We start from the raw sequence: 20,723 nt of genomic DNA on the forward strand, positions 1-20,723 counted from the left end.
GCTCACTGGCTTTTGCTCTGCTCTGGATCATGCATTCAGCTCATCACCAACTGATCTCTGGGTTCTTGGGACGTGAGCCAGTAGCCTGCTGTCTGACTTGCTAATCTTGGGTGTGTCGGCCCCTAAAGCTGTGTGAGTCAGGAGAAGCCTCCAGCCTAAAGCCTGATATGGACTTGGGACTTTCCAGCATCTACAACTGTTTGAGCCATTTCCTTGATATAGATCTCTCTCTCTACATATATGTTTCACTGGTTTTGCTTCTCTAGGGAACCCAGCCTAAGATAGTGACTTAAAACAATTTTTTATTATCTCATAGTTCTGTGAATTGAATTGACTGGACTCAGCTGGACAGTTCTATTTTTGTTTGTTTTTTTAACTGGTTGGTAAACATTTACTAGCACACCACTGTGTCCCTCGTATATTTTCCTAACACTCTATACACCTTTTTTCTATACACCATTTTTTTCATGCAGTCACTGAAAGTTTACTGACTACCTACCATGTGTCAGGCACTGTACTATGTGCTGAGGATATAAAGGTAGGCAAGTAAGAACCCTGCCCTCATGGAGCTTACCACTGATTTGAGGAGATTGACCTTAGTCACATATTCACACAAATAAAATATAAAATGATAATTGTTATGAACTAAAAATATTTTAACAACGCATAATTGTGTTATTTAGCCAGGTCTAGCAGGGTTTTCCTGAGTGAAGATTTGTAAGGGTGATTTTGAGTTAAGGAGGGAACAAAATGAAGGAATGGCATTCCGGGCTGAGGGAATAAGATCTTCTGTTGTCAGAAGGAACATGACTCCCAGGAGCAAAGGAAAGAAGACAAGTGTGTGGAAGGAGCTGGGAAGCTTAGTGGGAGATGCAGTTGGAGAGTTAAAGATTGATTTAATTAATAAATTTATTATGGTTAAGAGGAATTGCTCTGTTTCACAAAGATAACTGTTTATATTTGATAATGGTTTGGTTAAGCAAACTAACTTAAATTTATCAAAACAAAAAACGCTGGAAATACGTGAGCACATACTTTGTGGTCAGAAAGGCATGCCACTTGTTGAGGTAAGTGACCCCAGATAACCAGATGAGTCTCCTTTCTTTTTGGGCACTCTTATCCGGGAGCAGATTACCTAATAAACAAGGTAAGTACAGGTTTACTTGTGCTTAGTTCCTAAACTGTAGTGAGTAATTCCACATGAGTTTCACTGGGTAATCTATCCCTGTCAGGGAAGGTAATTTGAAAAGAGGCTTTGATTCTGTAGGAAGGTGCTGTGGGGTTGAGAGAGAGACAGATGCCAGCCATACCTCAAAGCAGAATCTTTGATGTGGTGAAAAAATGTGAAATGGTTCACTACGGATGATGTGGTAAATGAGGTAAGCACCATGCTTACCTTGCCTATTAAATAATCCACCCTGTTTGGGTCACCCCTCCGTCTTCCATCATCATTGCTTTTCTAACAACTGCAAGGGCAAAATGGGAAAATAAGGGTTTAATAATCGCTACACGTGGGTGGTGTCTGACAGCTCACGAAGCATAGTTTCAAAAGACGCCCTGCTTTGAGGACCAGCTGCCTTTGGCCAGGTTCAGAGACAGACCAAAACTTTTCACGTTTTCTTTTCAGCTTCACAATCTCGTTCTCCCCTACCTGCTCTGCCACTACACTCTTTAAAGCATATGGCACCTCTGACTACTCTTCATCTTCTCATGCCCCTGCTGCAGGCCAGACTGGAGGCTGCAGCTTCTGAAATACACCGTGGCCAGAAACCAGGCCGTGAGGACTAGGGGTCTGACGCCGACGTCCGAGTCTCTTCGCCCCTATATAAAGAGGCCAGGTCAACTGGCCCAGGACCCTGGGTGTGACACTAACAGAAACTAGAACCCAGAAGGTGAGGAGCCATCCGGTCGACCAGTGGCCCTAAGGTCGCCCAAGTCTGGGTGAGGCCCCGACGCCCCGCCTCCAGCTCGGGCATCCGACCTCTCAGTCGGGCCTTCCCTGCGGGGCTTCTCAGCCGGTTGCGCCGAAGGGAGTGGCGGGGGCAGGGCCGCGGTCGCCAGGCGGAGCGAGGGCGCGGGCCACTTCCAGGGTGTGGCCGCCGCCCCCTTAAGGCCGGGCCGCGCGCCTCCCCTCGGGCGCTGCCTGCGCGGTCACCGCCACCGCCACCTCCTGAGCGCCGGACCAGGTGCGTTCCCGCAGCCGGGCGGCCCCGCGGGTGGCTGAGCGGAGGCCCCGAAGCCTCCCTGTGGGCGGGCGGGCGGGCTGAGGCCGGTGCCGGCCTGGGGACGTACTTCCTGCGGCGCTCATTTGTGGGAGCGATTGATAGACGGGGCTGCGAAGCCACTAGGAGAGGGGCAGGGCCTGCGCGGCTCCGGTGACAAGGCCCCAGAAACTGGGAGGCCGTGCTCGCCGCGCTCCGCCGGGAGTCGGAGGATGCTGCGATACAGCTGCTCGGCCTTTATCCGCCCTTCGCCAGGAATGCGGCTCCCCTTCCCACTTCGTCGCCAGGGCCCAGTCCAAGCCCCCAAGAAGCTTCCCTCATCCTCCGTGTGGAAACAATGCCTCCTTCCGCTGAGCCTCCATGGCGCTTTATCTGGGGCTTTTTTGAGACTCCTTTAGTTTTTACCTTATACTTCTGCTTTCTGTGTGCAAGGCTAGGCTCCCCTTCTAGACTTTAAATTGCGTGAGGGCGGTGCCCGCGTGTGACTTGTCACTCACGCGGTAGTATTCAATAAGTAATTGAATGAGCACATATGAAGTAGAGCTGAATGAACGAATACATGAACGGATATAAATACATGTGAAGTGGAGGCAGTGGAGACACAGGCTTACAACTCTTATCTACTGTCCGGTAGTTTTCCAAAAAGTTGTATAAATGTTAAAAACCAAACCAAACACAGTGCCGTCGAGTCTATTCCGACTCATAGCGACCCTATAGGGCAGAGTAGAACTGCCCCATAGAGTTTCCAAGGAGCGCCTGGCGGATTCTTACTGCCGACCCTTTGGTTAGCAGCCGTAGCACTTAGCCACGACGCCACCAGGGTTTCCCATATAAATGTTACACCTTTGCAAATAGAATGATTCTGATTGTGGCCACTTAAAAGGTGTTCTAGTCTATGCTCTTGTTAAAGAAACTAATCACCAGAAACACTCCCTTTTATTTCCACTTTGGATATTTTATAAATGTACATTTTTCATGTATGGGTTTGCTTCAATCAAAATATACTTGTGGCTTTTTCTTGTTATACTTTGTTCTTTCCTACTTTGGACTCAAAAAGCCATTATCACCATAATATTATTTAGTGTATCTCTGAAAGGTAAGGGTGAATCTAGTCCCTGAGTGGTGCACTCATCTCCTAAAAGTTGATGGTTTGAACCCACCAAACCACACCATGGAAAAAAGGTGTGGCGATCTGCTTCCATAAAGGCTGCAGCCAAGATCACCCTTTGTAGCAGTTCTACTCTGTAACACATGGGTCACCATGAGTCAGAATTGACTTCAGAGCACGAATTTGGTTTCGGTTTTTAAGGGTGAATCTAAAGGCACACCCACATGACTGGGCATTGGTAACTTTTTTGTGGAACCCGGCATTTCTCTTGAATTCAAGACTGTGAAGAATACTGCCTGTTTTCCTCAGACAGGTGCTGGCTGACTTGTAAGACTGGTTATGGTCCACAGAAGAAGAGAGACATTTATCTGTGTGTGAACACTTTGGAAGATACCTAGGTTGAGACTGCTTATAAAAGTTGGTCATTGCAGCAGTTCTAGATATACAGACCCAGGTTCCGGAAAAGCCGATGACCTTGGACTTGTCATATGTTCTCCTTAGGTCTCAGTTTCTAGTGAAGAAGTTTAGCTGTAGCCCCTTCTTGAATTAAACTTCTGGGATTCTATCAGGGTTAGAGGTTAAATTGTAGATGATTTCATGGAGTTCTGTTCACTTAAGCTGCTCTGCTTAGGATTCTGTAAAGAGTCTTGTCCCTACTTTCTTCTCCGCAAATTATATAGCTTATCCCCTTTCCTCTACACATTTGCTGTACGAGGACCTGGGAGCCTGAGATGAGAATTACGGGCTGTGGGCTGGCGGGTAGAGAGGAGGGCAAGAATTTACTCTGCATTGCCCCAGGCTTCTGGATGTGGGTCTAACTTGTTTCAGTGCACCCCAGTCTGACAATACCATATATTTCCAGTATATCTAGGGAATTTTATATCACTATTAATTTACATACATTTGAGATTAGTTACCATAAATCAAACATTTTGAAACAAGAAGGGCCTTAGAGACTTTTTACAGGCACTTAAAAAATCATTTTGCATACATATTAAAAAATTTTTTTCATGCTACATTTAACAAACACAAAGTCCCAAACAAGTAAAATAAAACTAGTGTTACCTACTTCAGTTATTTCAGGTCTGTTGGGAGAAGTGGAGCCAATGTGGTGCTTGGTGAAAAAGCCTGACTTGGACTCTTTTCCCAAAGAACCAGTTATGGGGTTATGGGTGGTTCATGCATGGAATGTGACAAAGCTGATAGTTATGGGGCACTGACCACATACCAGTAGCCCTGATGGCACAATGGTTAAAGCACTGAGCTACTAACTGAAAGGTCGGTAGTTTGAATCCACTAGCTGCTTTGTGGGAGAAAGATGTGGCAGCCTGCTCCCATAAAGATTTACAGCTTTGGAAACCCTATGAGTTGGAGTCAACTTGATGACAAGAAGTTTGACCACATACCAAACACTGTTATATTTAATGTTGTTACTTAGATTGCCCCACTTAATATATAAACCGAAGAGTTTGGTACTATTGTAATTCGTATTCCTAAATAGAAACAATGCTTAACAAATGTGAAGGTCAGGTAGTCAAAACACAGGCAGATGGACGCAGGGTTTCTCAAGTAAACATAGACAGTTCCTGCCAGGAAAATCTTTGTGACCTGGGAGAATGTCATGTCTGTGTGTGTTCCAGGATGTATATAGACTCTGGAGCATTGCGGCTAAGTGATTTAGGATAGGAGCCCAGGGATAGAACGATTAAGACTGAATTACAGAGAGATTGTTGTTTTATCATTTTGAGAATTATTGATTACCATTGGGATACTAGTAAACTCTGATACTGTGACCTACATGCACGTATATCATAAATTTAAACATGTTCAGACTTAACAATTTAGGGGGTTTGGAATGGCTGACATCAAGAGCTGTCATTAGTGAATGACACTTAAAGGCTTTGTCTTTAAATGTCTGTGAACAGTGAGGACCAGCTGTGTTGTTTCTTGGGCTAATTTCATGTCCTTGGTAGGGTGCTGCCTGCCAACCTCCTTTGTGAGAATGACAACTCTTAGTGCAGGCATACTACAACACCTGCATCCCTGTAATCCAGGGTCAAGAACACAGGATGAGTTTCCAGGACCTTATAATTAATTGACCAGAGAAAAAGAGAGGCCCATAAAGTAAGTGGAAAGTTATTTTGTTTCTTTTTTGTCAGCCAAGTTTAGCCCCACTGAAGGCAGAGACCAATTGCTGCCTCCCAGAGAAACTGAGAGCTGATGCCAGTTTGATTTAGCTCAGGAGGCTGAAACATTCTGCCCTAAAGGCTGGTGTGATGGAATAGACCTTCCCATTGCTCACCATATTATGAAAAAACATTAAAGCAACAATTTTTATTACTTGCCCTGGAGCTAGAGCTTTAAAATGTACTTTCTTCTCCTCCCACCCTCCCTAAACCACTTAACTTTTAAGAACAACAACCCATTCATGTGTTTGCTACAGTCAGATTATTATTTCTCTCCCTTTTTCCCTGGGTCCTGTTTCTTTAGCCAAGGAGTAGGACAGGTGTACTTCTCAGTCTCTGCAATTTTTCTTTAGTTACTATTTTATTAAGCAAACATTAATTTTAATAACCGTTTACTGAGTGTGTACTATGTGTCAGGTAAAGATGAATGAGCTAATCAGTTTAAGTAGCCTATCTAGGAGAGTGACCCTTCCACAGATAATTGCACTACAGGGTGACGTGGAAATAGTAGCCGCTCATTCTCTTGGGACATGGCTGACGTTGGAGTTTAGGAAGACTTCACAGAGCAGGTGAATTTTGAACTGGGGTTTGAAGATGGAAGGCCAAGAGGAGGGAGAAAGGTATTCCAAGCAGGGGAAACTGCAGGGGCAGGGAAAAGGAGGTGAGAATGAAAGTGGCATTCCCAGGGAGAGATTGGGGCGGGGGGGTGGTTCAGTGTGGCTGCAGTGGAGAGGTCTTGTGAGGTTGGGGTGAGATAGTGACAGTCCTTGGATACCATGGAATTTAGACTTTATCATAGCCTATATAACATTTTCTGGAGTTTTGTAAGTTGAAATTGGTAGGTAGAAGAGTGATGTGATTGGCTTTTCTTTAGGAAATAGCTCCAGCAATAATGTGGTGAAGGAATTGGAGAGGGGAGAGCCAGGAGATCAGAAGAAAATGAGGAGGCTATTGTTATAGTTCAAATGAAATAGGAAAACGGTCTAAACTAAGATAGGCTTTAGAGATATTTAGAAAGTAGAGAGGGCAGGATTTAATGACTGGCTGGATATGGGAAATAAGGTTGAAAATAATTCCGAGGTTTCAGAATTGCTTGACTTGGTGAATAGAGGTGCAATTAATGAGTATAATAAATATGAGATGAGAAGTTTTGGGAGAAAGACAGTGAGTAGAGGTAACTGTGGAATATCCAGGTGGAGATTCCCAGGATACAGCCTTGACTGTCGCCGTACTGTGATGCCAGGTAGTCCGTACCTCTCCCAAACATTACGACTGGTCCTCAGTCTAAAAAGACAATTCAATTTAACAACTTGCTTAAAAAGAAGAAAAAAGATAACAAAAGTACAACAACAACAACAAAAACAACACATTAGACTTGGATAATGACCATTGCATCATATTTCAGGCAAGACCTTAGAAGCCTAAATCTTACATAGTTTCCATTGAGGGAAAAAAGACTGGGGAGACCCAAACAATGAAGAGTTATTACAGGTCCCCTAAATAGAAAAACACAGACAGAACGGGTTCAAAAGATCATCAAAGATAAGCAAATGGCAGGAGTATAGCAGAAAGCAGGGACTGTTAAAAGCAGAGTTATAGGCAGATTTGCAGTACAGAGAAAAAATTGGAACTGATATTCCAAATAACTGGACTTCTTTAATGGTAAGAATATCACAAGCTTTGATTTCTCATCTTATTCATTGTCAGGAACAGACAAGTAAAAAAAAAAAAAAAAGGTTGTTAAAAGGTGTGGGGGCAGAGAAAACGGATTGATCTTATTTTGCAGAGAAAAGTGTTGGAAGACTTTGAACTGAGAGAAGAATAACAGGGAGAATAAGATAAAAATGAAAAGGATAATGATTAGAGGAATTTTTTAGAACAGTTAACAAATTCTATGACAAATAGTTGGTAACAAAGAAAAAGGCAGGTGGATGCAGTGTTCTCTTAGAGCTGCGATACTAAGCTTCCTTGGGAAAAAAAGTATGCTAGCATAGCGCTTTATATTTAAAAAGCTCTTGCTTTGCCTTGGAACTTGACCTTTTGCAAGGTGCCCCCCCGCATCCCACCACAGTTTCACATTACATTAAAGTGGAACAGATGATACTTGAAGGCAATAGAGCCAAGATCTCTGTGGAGAGAGGCAGTGATGGAAAGGATTCTTAGCATCAACTTTGCTATGCGTAGTAGGAATGTTCACGAGGGGTTGACTAGAGAAAATGTGTGGACATCAAATGACACTTTTAATGCAACGGGAGAGTCTACAGTACAAAACAATCTTGTGATTAAATTTTCTATGAGGTATATAGATCCTATATAAAGTGAACAATCAGTCATTCCTTAATATGTTTTATGTGCCACCGAGTCAGTTCCAACTCATAGTGACTCTGTACGACAGAACGAAACACTGCCCAGTCCTGTGCCACCTTCACAATCGTTGTTATGCTTGAGCCCATTGTTGGAGCAACTGTGCCATTGTTGCAGCAACAGTATCGATCCATCTCGTCAAGGGCATTCCTCTTGTTTGTTGATGCTGTACTTTACTAAGCATGATGTACTTCTGCAGGGACTGGCGCCTCCTGATAACATGTCCATAGTTCGTGAGATGAAGTTTCACCATGCTCACTTCCAAGGAGCACTCTGGCTGTATTTCTTCCAAGATAGGCTTGTTCGTTCTTCTGGCAATCCATGGTGTATTCGATATTCTTTGCCAGCACCATAATTCAAAGGCATCAATTCTTCTTCGGTCTTCCTTATTCAATGTCCGGTTTTCTCATGCATATACCAAAACTAAACCCGTCTCCCTGGAGTCAGTTCCAACACACAGTGACCCTATAGAACAGAGCAGAACTGCCCAATGTTTGCAAGGAGTGGCTGGTGGATGTGAACTGCTGACCTTTTGATTAGCAGCCATGCTGTTAACCACTGTGCTTCTAGGGCTCCAACTTATGAGGCAGTTGAAAATATCATGGTTTGGGTCATGCACACCTTAGTCCTCAAAATAACATCTTGCTTTTCAGCACTTTAAAGAGGTCTTTGGCAGCACATTTGCCCATTGGTTGATTTCTTGATTGCTACTTCCATGGGCATTGATTATAGATCGAAGTAAAATGAAACCCTTGACAATGCCAGTCTTTTCTCCGTTTATCATGAGATTGCTTATTGGCCCAGTTATAAGGATTTGTGTGTTGTTTATGTTGAGGCGTAATCCATATTGAAGGGTATAGTCTTTGATTTTCATCAGTAAGTGCTTTAAGTCCTCTTTGATTTTAGCAAGCAAGGTTATGTCATCTGCACAGTTAAGGAGCCTTCCACCAATCCTGATGCCACATGCTTCTTCATATAGTCCAGCTGCTTGGATTATTTGCTCAGCATACAGATTGAATAAGTACAGTGAAAGAATACAACCCTAACGCATAACTTTGTTGACTGTAAACCATACATTATCCCCTTGTTATGTTCAAATGACTGCCTCTTGGTCTGTGTACAGGTTCTGCATGAGCACAATTAAGTGTTCTGGAATTCCCATTCTTCGCAATGTTATCCGTAATTTGTCATGATCCACACAGTTGAATGCCTTTGTATAGTCAATAAAACACACGTAAACATCTTTCTGGTATTTTCCACTTTCAGCCAAGATCCATCTGACTTCAGCAATGATATGCCTCTTTCCACATCCTTTTCTAAATCAAGGTTGACTTTCTGGCAGTTCCTTGTCAATGTACAGCTGCAACCGCTTTTGAATGATCTTCAGCAAAATTTTACTTGTGTGTGATATTAATGATGTTCAATAATTTCTGCATTCTTTTGAATCACCTTTCTTTGGAATGAGAACAAATATGGATCTCTTCCAGTTGATTGGCCAAGTAGCTGTCTTTGAAATCTCTTGGCATAGACCAGTGAGCACCTCCACCATTGCATCTGTTTGTTAATTAAAACATTTCAGTTGGTATTTATAATTTCATTATAATACTTTACTTTCTCTTCTTTAGCTGCCCTTTGAAATCTCCTGTTCAGCTCTTTTACTTCATCATTTCTTCCTTTTGCTTTAGCTACTCTATATTCAAGAGCAAGTTTCAGAGTCTCATCTGACATCCATTTTGGTCTTTTCTTGCCTGTCCTTTTAATGACCTTTTGCTTTCTTCATGTGTTACGTCCTTGATGTCATCCTATAACTTGTCCGGTCTTTGGTCATTAGTGTTCAGTGTGTCAGATCTATTCTTGAGATGGTAGCTAATTCAGGTGGGAGATACTCAAGGTTGTACTTTGGCTCCTGCAGACTTGTTTTAATTTTATTCAGGTTCATTTTGATCTTGCATATGAGGAACTGATGGTCTGTTCTGCAGTCTGTGCCTGGTCTTGTTCTGACTGATGATATTGAGCTTTTCCATCTTCTCTTTCCACAGATGTAGTTGATTTGATTCCTTTGTATTCCATCTGGCAGGTGCACGTGTATAGTGTTGTTTATGTTGGTGAAAAAAGGTGTTTGCACTGAATAAGTTTTTGGTCTTGCAAAATTCTGTTATACGATCCCTGACATCATTTCTGTCACCAAGGCCATATTTTCCAAATGCTGATCCTTTTCTTTGTTTTTAACTTTTGCATTCTAATCACCCGTAATTATCAATACATCTTGATTGCATGTCTGATTGATTTCAGGCTGCAGAAATTGGTAAAAAAAATTTTCAATTTCCTCACCTTTTGCATTAGTGGTTGGTGCGTAAATTTGGATAATAGTCGTATTAACTGGTCTTCGTTGTAGGTGTAGGGATGTTATCTTACTGCTGTCCTTCATACACAGTCTGAATAAATCAAGACTTTATTATATGTGAAGACTTTTATAACCATTCTTGGGTATTGAATATGAAGATGGGGATCTGGAGCTGGATTCCTTATGTATTGGAGGCCATTTGAAACATATTGAACATAATGATTTGCTGTTAAATCCATCTAGCTACTTTTACACTTACAAATAGTGCATTGGTTGGGGTGAGGCACAGCTGGGAGATGGAGAGACAAGCCCAGCCTCAGTCTTTTGGTGGGACCCACAAGACGTGGTCATGAATGTAAATCCATCAATGTAGAGGGCTTGGGTGGGGAAACCAATCACTCTTAGGGTTTTTGAGTTTTACTTCAGGATTAAAATGAAACCAAGTGTTGTTCAAAGCAAAGAACATTATTCCCAGATCCAGAGTTTTTTGTATTGACAAAAGATAAAATCTATAAGGAAGATAGGATAGCTGTGACTATGGGTTGAACATTTAAAAATATACATCTTCAAAATCTATAAAACAAATGAATAGCTACAGGGTCTGCTTATGTACAACCAAACACCTCATGGGATTTGGTTTCTTGGTTTGGACATTTGGGTCATGGTTTCATGGGGCATCCCAGTTAATTGGCCAAGTGGTTCTGTTCTACCTCCTAGTTCCTTATGTAGTGCTTGGTGTCTTAAAAGCTTGCAAGTGCCACCCAACACACAACAGTTGGTCTCTATTTGCCTGGAGCAACAGAAGAAAAAGGAGAGTCAGGAATAGGGGAAGAAAATGAAATGTGTGGCAAATTGCCTCCATGAACAATTACCTCCTTTGCCATGAGACCAGAAGAACTGGATGGTACCCAGCTACTGTTACTGAAAATTTTAATGAAAGGTTTTATAGAAGAATCCTGATCAAAAGGGGGTAGAATGTACAAGGAAGTTAAAATTCTCGTGGGATCTGAATTTTCTGGAGCCATGGAGACTGGATGAATGCCCAAAAGTATTGCTCTAAGATAATCTTTAAACATTAAACCAAAAATATCAAGGTCTTCATAAAATAGAATAGAATAGAAAAAATAAAATATAAAACCAGAACAATTCTTTAACTAGTAAAGAATGTCTGCGTTGAGTACTGTGAACACCTACTGCCATAGAGTCGATTCTGACTCATAGCAACCCTATAGGACAAAACAAAACTGTAATAGGGTTTCCAAGGCTGTACTCCTGTGGAGTGCCTAGTGGTTCTATCATAGAGTAAGAATGCTCACTTTGTTAAAGTAAAAACAGAGATTTATTGAGGATAATACATTTGGCATATTGGAGAGACCCAGGTGAGTGAGGAATCTACCAAGTGCCCCAACATTCCTAGGGAGAGGCGTGCTTTTATAGTAAAGATGAGGAAGGTGAGTGAGTGATGGTCTCGTGGTTACAAAGTGGGTACATCATCGGCAATTCTGTTTTCAACTACCTTCTTCCTGGAATATTTTGAGTAAAGTCATTCTCCTACAACCACATTCCTGACCCCCACTTTTATTTACTGTTGTGTTAGGTGTCATCGAGTCAATTCAGACTCATAGTGACACAATGTACAACAGAACAAAACACCGCCAGGTCCTGCGCAATCCTTACAATACTTGTTATGCTTGAGCCCATTGTTGCAGCCACTCTGTCAATCCACCTAGTTGAGTGGCTTCCTCTTTTTCACTGACCCTCTACTTTACCAAGCATGATGTCCATCTCTAGGGATTGGTCCCTCCGGATAACATCTCCAAAGTATATTAGACGAAGTCTCTCCATCCTTGCTTCCAAGGAGCATTCTGGCTGTACTTTCACGACAGAATTGTTCATTCTTCTGGAAGTCTATGGTATATTCAGTATTCTTTGCCAACATCATAATTGAAAGGCATCAATTCTTCTTTGGTCTTCCTTATTCATTGCCCCATTTTCACATGCATATGAAGTGATTGATAACATCATGGCTTGAGTCAGATGAACCTTAATCCTCACAATGACATCTTTGCTTTCTAATGATTTAAAGAGCTCTTTTGCGGCAGATTTGCCCAATAAAATACATCATTTAATTTCTTGACTGCTGCTCCCAGGGGCTTTGATTGTGGATCCAAGCAAAATGAAATCCTTGACAACTTCAATATTTTCTCTATCACCCTTATTTTTGAGGAGCCCTGGTGGTACAGTGGTTAAGAGCTCGGCTCTTAACCAAAAGGCCAACAGTTCAAATCCACCAACCGCTCTTTGGAAACCCTATGGGGCAGTTCTACTCTGTCCTACTGGGTCACTGTGAGTTGGAATCAACTCGAAGGCAATGAGTTCTTATCACCTTTATTTAGTCCAAGCCCAAGCCCGTTCTTGACCCCTCCACCCTTATTTGCTAAGAGTGGCTTGGGGCAAGAGTGAGGCCTGTTAAAGAAGGTGAATGATAGGGGGCCTGAGTCTTCTGGTCCTACCCAGCTAGAGGCCCAAGGCCGTATGCATATGAATGGGAAGAAGTCAAGGTTACATTCTCAGTAATGCAGAAGCAGGAGCTTAGAACAAAATGGAGTTTTGATTCAGTCCTTATGTCAGCCATTTTATTATGCCAAGTGCCTCACTTTTAGAGGTTTGCTATCACAGTTCGAACCATCGACCTTTTGTCTTTGGTGTTGGCAAGTTTGATTATAATATGTTTTGGTGACTTCCTTTTAAGATCTACCTTATATGGAGCTTGATGAGCATCTTGGATAGATATCTTCTCATCTTTCATGGTATCAGGGAAGTTTTCTGCCAACAAATCTTCAACAATTCTCTCTGTATTTTCTGTTATCCCTCCATGTTCTGGTACTCCAATTACTCGTAGATTATTTCTCTTGATAGAATCCCACATGATTCTTAAGTTTCTTTATTTTTTTGAATTCTTTTATCTGATTTTTCTTCAAATATATTGGTGCCAAGTGCTTTATTTTCAAGGTCACTAATTCTGCCTTCCACTTGCTCAATTCTGTTCCTCTGACTTTCTATCGAGTTGTCTAATTCTGTAATTTTATTGTTAATCTTCTGAATTTCTGATTGTTGTTTCTCCATGGACTCTTGCAGCTTATTAAGTTTTTCCTTATGTTCTTGAATAACCTTTTTAATTTCTTCAGCTGTTTTATCTGTGTGTTCCTTGGCTTGTTCTATGTATTGCCTGATCGCCTCTCTGATGTCTTGAAGAGTTCTGTATATTAATCTTTTGTATTCTGCATCTGGTAATTCCAGGAAGGCACCTTCATCCAGAAGATCCTTTCATTCTCTGTGTTGAGAGCTTGTCGAAGCGATCATGGTCTGTTTCTTTATGTGGTTTGATATTGACTGTTGTCTCTGAGCCATCTATAAGTTATTATATTAGTTTATTTTATGTTTGCTTACTGTATCCTAGTTTCTTGCTTTGTTTTGTTTTGATTTGCCCAAATGGGTTGCTTGAGTGAGCTAGCTTGATTATTTTCACCTTTGGAGCTCTGACGTCCTGTCACCAGATGGCTAGAGCTGTTATCAGGTGTATGAGCTTATGAGTTCACTCACTTTTCTTGTGTGGATTCAGCTCAGGTGTCCAGGTAGCTGGTCATCAAGTGTGTGATACAGTCTCTGTTGTACAGTCTTAGAGGGGCACGAGTGTTTGGTGTGGGTTCCGGTATCTGATTGCAGCAGAGAGTCATGCTCTGAACAAGGCATGGGGCTGAGAACCATCCCCTGAGTGTCTCTGAGCAAAGGGCATCCCTGTTCCCTAGAGCGTACAGGTAGGTGGGTTCTGCAGACGGGCACCCAATGCTTTTGGTTGTAAGGGCTGGGCGGTACCAGTTATCCCTGGACTTCTGTTGCGTGTGGGTGGGTGACCTGAATGGAGCCACCAGACCTTAGGCCCCTAATGTGAGTAGGTGAGGACCCTATTTAATGGGCAAAGCAGTGTCAGATATCAAATACCCGCCTCTCCACAGCACAGCTTAAACAGTTGTAGTCTGCCAGCGAGGACCTATTCTCCTGAAATAGGCCCACACAGGTCCATGCAGGGGGGGAAGGTATTCAAAGTCCACAGACCGCTTATGCCTAGACAGGAGCCACTTCTGTCCTGAGCTCCCCTGGTTAGTGGAGCTGGCAAATTATCTTTTCCCTGTGATGTGAATTTATTCCTTCTCCAAGGCTGGGAGCATGGCTCAGGGCACTCAGATGGGCCCATCTCAGGCCCACGGAAATCAACAGCCACTGAAGCCGCTTTGGGGGCGGGGGGTGCGGCAAAATATACGCAAGCACTTAGCTTTTGCTGAGAGCGCCGTTCTTCTCTGGTTCCAGACGTGTAAGTAGGCTGTGCAGCTGACTGCTTCTCCCTGAGGAAACTGCTGCCAAATGCTACTACTGGCCCACTGGAGCCACTCCTGGGAGTAGTGCCTGAGGGCTCCCAGCGATTCAGGTCCGGCAACTCCTCTCTGCTTCTAAACCGCCTCTCTCTTCCCCTGCCGCTCAGTGCATTTGCTAACTTTGCCTTTGATGTTCAGGGCTCCTAGCTTGTAATAAATATAATCATTTCACTTGATTTTTCGGGTCTTTGTTGTAAGAGGGAGTGTCTGTCTATTTTGCCATCTTAGCTCCACCTCTCCCCATCGACCCTTTGGTTAACAGCTGAGCTCTAAACCACTGTGCCACCAGGGCTCCTTATAAGGGTGGATAGGAATCTCTGAGTTATTTAGTGTTGCTATAACAAATACCACAAGTGAGTGGCTTTAACTAACAGAAATTTATTTTCTCACAGTTTAGGCAGCTAGAAGTCCAAATTCAGGGTGCCAGCTCTAAGTGAAAGCTCGTTCTCTCTGTCTGCTCTGGGGGAAGGCCCTTGTCTCTTTTCAGCTTCTATTCCTAGGTTCTTTGATGATCATGTGGCATGTATCTTTGTCTCTGTCTGTGTTTGCTTGCTTGCTTAATCTGCTCTCTTGTGTCTCAAGAGATTGATTTAAGACACAACCTATACTAATACTACCTCATTAGCATAGCAGCAAACCCATTCCCAAATGGAATTATAACCACAGGTTAGGATTTATAACACATTTTTGGGGGATGGAATTTAATCCATAACAAGGTATATAGAAAGTTTTGATAACATAAAAATTTGATGTTAAATAGTGCAGTTGTTTATATTGAATATGTACGCACATATGGCCATGTGCATATATATATATACACATGCACATAAATGTACTTGTGAATATGTATGTGTATTATTTAATTATATATGTACATGTGAACATATGTGTCTATACATCACACACTTGTACATTAATGAAAGATTGATTGTAAAAAAAGTCAAAGATTTTAGTGATTCCAGGACCCTTTTGTTCTTACTGGCCCAATGCCTCAGTCTTCTGGTTAATTCCATATATTCAGCTAGCTTTGCAATAGTTTTAAGTGATTAAAAAAAAAGGAAATTTTTGTTGTTTCATGAAGCTGTCAAGAGACTCATATAATTTATCTTCCACCTTCATATGCATATATCTTTTTATGCCTAGAGCATGATTTTGAAATTCTTTTCCATCATCAAAATAAATTGAATCTACTTAATGACTAATCTGAAGCTATATTTGTTACATTTGATTAAGTGTTCTAAATCACTAATGCCATGTGTGTTGAAAAACTTACTGTCCAAAACGTCTGGTTGTTCTCTCATAGGATTTTTTTCCTTAGTTTTTCTTATCTGAAGCTTAAAGAAAACCAGGGGACTATAGGAAAGCTAGAAATTGAATAGCAGTATCACAAAACCCAATTAAGTTCACTTGAGAAGCAGATGGCAAATCGTGAAAATCAGCACTATTCTAACTTCATTTAATTGCCTACTCAGTCCAAATTTTAGAGTTTACAATTTAAACTGAACGCATACTAGCACACTATGTTCTCTGTAGTTTAGTGGTTAAGAACATGAGCTTTGACTCCAGCTTCCTGTGTTCAAATCTCAGCTCTGCCACTACCACCTCTGTGACCTTGGGCCGATTACAGAGCCTCTCTGTGACTCAATTTTTTCATCTGTAAAGTGGGGAAATAATTATAACTGCCTGTGGTAGGCAGAATAATGCCCCTCCTCCCCTCCCCCCCATGGTGTCCATGTCCTAATCCTCAGAACCTGTAAATATGTTAGATTACATGGCAAAGGGAAATTAATGTTGCAGATGAAATTAAGATTGCTAATCATCTGCCCTTAAAATAGAGAGATTATCCTGTTTTATCTGGGTATGTCAATGTAATCACAAAAAATAAAAAAAAACCCAAACCCGTTGCCTTCGAGTCGATTCTGACTTGTAGTGACCCTATATGTAATCACAAGGGCCCTTAAAAAATGGAAGAGGGAGGCAGAAGAAGGAGTCAGAGAGTCAGGGAGATGTGGCTATGAAAGAATGGTAGAGAGATGGAATGTTGCTGGCTTTGAAGATGGAGGAAGAGGAAATCAAGGAATGTGGGCAACCTCTAGAAGCTGCACGGGCGAGGAAACATGTTCTCCCCTGGAGCCTCCAGAATGGAATGCAGCCCTGCCAACACCTTGATTTTACCCAGTGAGTCCACTGTCAGACTTCCGACCTATAACACTGTAAGATAAATTTGTATTGCTTAAGCCACCAACTTTGTGGTAATTAGTTATAGCAGCAATAGAAACTAACATACTTCTCTGTAGAATTGTTGTAAGGCTAAGTGCTCAGTCAGTATTGTTGTTGTTAGGGGCAGTTGAGTCAGCCCTTGACTCATGATGACCCCGTGCACAGCTGTTGCCCGATTCTGTGCCATCCCCATGAGTGATTGCCGATCGGACTGTTATGATCCATAGGGCTTTCATGAGCTGATATTTTCAGAAGAGATTGCGAGGCTTTCTTCCTAGTCTGTCTTAGTCTTGAAGCTCTGCTGAAACCTGTTCAGCATCATAGCAACACGCAAGCCTCCACTGATAGACAGGTGGTGTCTTTGCATGAGGTGCACTGGCTAGGAATGGAACCCGGGTCCTCTGCATGGAAGGTGAGAATTCTACTACTGAACCAACACTGCCTTCCAGTCAATGTTAGGCGCTATTATTATTCATTGGTATTTTAGTTTCAGTTTTGCCCTTGCCCCTTTGCTCATAGTGGTTACCTAAAAGTGAGGGGACCCCTCCAAGACTGTGGCCCTAGGAGTTTATAACTCTCATGATAGTCCACACTCAGCCTCCAGCAGTTTTCCAAAATTACCATGTAAGTGTTCCTACTAGTTTATGGCTCCAGGTAAGATCTCAGATGTGACTCTGGATTTGCCTCTTTCCAGATCTTGGGGTGGCAGTTTGCCCTGCAGCCTCAGTTGTCTGATGAATCCAAGGCCAGTCATTGATTTTCAATTTGTTCAGGGTTTTTGTTGTTGCTGTAAAGACAGGAGAGATGACTTCCAAACTCTACATGCTGGAGCTAAAATTGGAAGTGAGGGCAATTCCTTTACCCCATGGCTTTAAGGATCTCCTGTTCACTGATGAGATCATCATCTCTACATTTGACTTCTTTCTGGTTTCTATTCTTTGGTTTCCAACTCATCAATTTCATTCCCAAATATGCTTTTTTTTTTTGGTTTCTATTTTGGTCAATGGCATCTCAATCTATGGTATAGTAAGTGATGTGATGCGTTTGGAAGATGGGGTGCAAACCAGGCTTAAAACCTGGGTGGTTATCTTTAACTCTCTGCTTTCCCTCATCCTCCAAAATTAAGAAATGTCCAAGTGTTGTTTTGCTTACTTGCGATCACTTCTGAAATTTTCTTTTTTTCCCATCCTTCAGTCAGTCATTTGCCCTAGTTCTACTCCTTATTGTTTCTTGCCTCGCCCTGGCAAACCCAAAAACCCATTGCCATCGAGTGTGTTCCAACTCAAAGTGACCCAATAGGACAGAGCAGAACTGTCCCATAGGGTTTCCAAGGCTGTAAATCTTTATGGAATCATACTACCACATCTTTCTTCTGTATAACAGCTGGTGGGTTTTAACCACCGACTTTTCTGTTAGCAGCTGAGTGCTTTAACCACTGTGCCACCAGGGCTCCTTCTTGGCCTGGAAGAATCTTTTAAATCATTTCATTATCTACATTGCATTAAGAGTTGGGCCATAGGCTGGATCAGCTACTTCCCTTCTCAAAAGACCTGAATTTTGAGAAATTACCTGTAGAATAAAGTCTAAACACATAATATGACATTTAAGGTTAAGGATCTGGTATTAAAATATATTTTTAGGTGAATTTACCTACTATATCCCTCCATGTATTCTACACTTTTGGTTGCACATCAGATCATCTGAGAAGCTTTTCAAAAATACTGATTCCTGAGTCCCATCCAGCTCCCGCGAGGTTCTGCATCGTTAGGTCTGAAATAGGGTGGGGATACGTTTGGGGTGTGTATGTGTGTGTGTTTAAACTTCTCCTTAATGCCTTACAACATCCCGGCTTCCCTAGACTCTTTACCATTTCTGGAACATATTATAAATGTTCATACCTTTGCTCATGGAAATAGCCTTCTTGTCATACAAATATGGAAATTCATTCACCCTGCAAGGATGAGCTGAAGTACTGTCTTCTTTGTTGTTTCTTCCTTATTCTTTACAGATTTAATCCTGCAGTATTTTATCATGACTTTATTATAAGTACTTATGGATTTATTTCCTTTTGCTTTGTATAATAGTTATTTGCCTTTCTCTTTCACTAGCTTCCTGAGGCCAAGGCTGACATACTGTTTATTTCTGTATATCTGAAGCAGTGCAGTCTCTCTGAACATAGTTGATAATTAATAACTGTAACATTAATAAATGAATAAACCCATTAATAAATGCTATTAATTTTCTTATGGCATTTTATACAGTGGAGACCAGCAGATTAAAAAAAAAGCTTACCAAATGTAAAAAGATAGGCAACACTTTTATTTATGAATCTTTTCTTGAATTAAGTATCCTTAACATGAATCATGAGCAATGTTGTTACTGTACACTTCCAATTTAGGACTTTCTGCATTTTAAAATTTCTTTTGGAGACGTTATGTGATAATAAGAGAAGGACAAAGTGAGGGCATCATAATTTGTGATAATGGGCTCTTTCTCTGTGTTGCATTTTTCAAGGCAGAGTATTGATGGCCCAATTCTTAAAGATGACTGGATTCTCCAGTGTCCATCTGTAATATATCCTTGTTTACCCTCCGAATCAAGAACTATTTCCTTATATCTGATATATTAAGATGGACTTGTTTATTAGCTGAGCTAATAAGCTACATCCTCCTAGGTCGATGAGTAACAAAAATGATTCTTGAAATCATTAACCAAGGTCCAGTTTCTGAGCAGGGACCTGGGGTTTTCCAAAAGCTACTAAAACTTTCTAGAGATGGAGTAATCACCTCTCAAGTTGTTTCTCCAAAGGGTTTTCTGAACCAGGGCAGGCAGTAACAGAGATTGACAGGGGACAGACTGATGTCTACTCACGAGGGAAGAAGGATTGTACTTTGAAAACACATTTGAGCTTTTGGATGTGGAAATTTACAAGGCTCGGGGAAGCCTGAAACATCTTTCAAAGCTGAGCCCAGCAGAATAATGGGAGGCTGTGTGCTGGCTTGGCATGGGCGCCTGTCTGGCACAAACTACACTGTAAACAACTCCTCAGACATTTGCATCTGCATCCATGACATTAGATTCTCAAAATGTCCAATTAAACACTTGTCAATGGAAGAAATGTTTGTTTCCTCAGCTAACCGGGTGTCAGCTCTGGCCTGTCTGGTGGGCAAGTGCTTCAGCCTATACTGTTGCATGCTCTTCCTTTCTGGGTTCGATCTTGTCTCTCTTGTTCAGACAAAATTCCTCTTGAAAGCTACAGAGGCTGTGCTAAGCTGTGGACCATGGGATTAGGTTAGGTAGCTAAAGAAAAGTCTCCAGGCTGTGAGTGCTTTTGAAAACCAAGAAAATCTACTCAGAGTTTTAGTTTTTTTTGCACAGTCCTCAACAGCTAAGTGTCTGGAAAATTACAAAAGTGACCGCAGCTGAGAAAAACAGCAAAGGGCAATGCTGGTATTTTTTTAAAACATACTTCGAAGGATTGAATTCATTTTTTCAACATTTTAACAAACATTTATTGAACAAGTATTAATAGTAGTGTTGTGTGTGTTCCCATCCTAGTTGACAAAGAAACAACCAATTATAAGTCCCAGTGATGATGATTTTGACAATTTTTAAAAGAATTGTGCTTTAAATGAAGATTTACAGAGCAATTTAGTTTCTCATTAAACAATTAAAACACATACTGTTTTGCGACATTGGTTGCCAACCCCATTACCAGCTTTCCTATCCCCTCCTGCCTTCTCGTCCTTGTCCCTGCGTTGGTGTGCCCAATTAGTTTCGTTTTGTCTTATGAGCCTGTCTAATCTTTGGCTGAAGGGTGAACCTCAAGAGTGACTTCAGTACTGA

General features: G+C 41.8%; 1 protein-coding gene across 8 annotated transcripts in view; it reads left to right on the plus strand.

Annotated features, from left to right (window-relative positions):
* The first annotated feature begins 2,107 nt into the window (after positions 1 to 2,107).
* Positions 2,108 to 20,723, plus strand: part of CPQ (carboxypeptidase Q) — a 549,531-nt gene continuing 530,915 nt past the window's right edge. For 2 of the 8 annotated variants that reach the window (XM_064267923.1, XM_064267924.1), the window contains exon 1: positions 2,111 to 2,186. The gene's annotated coding sequence lies outside the window, so the exon portion shown is untranslated. Of the gene's footprint in view, positions 2,187 to 20,723 lie in introns of all 8 variants that reach the window. The other 6 variants (XM_064267918.1, XM_064267919.1, XM_064267925.1 and 3 more) reach the window with 6 other exon arrangements.

The sequence above is a fragment of the Loxodonta africana genome, chromosome 14, assembly GCF_030014295.1.
Source record: "Loxodonta africana isolate mLoxAfr1 chromosome 14, mLoxAfr1.hap2, whole genome shotgun sequence".
NCBI lineage: Eukaryota > Metazoa > Chordata > Mammalia > Proboscidea > Elephantidae > Loxodonta > Loxodonta africana.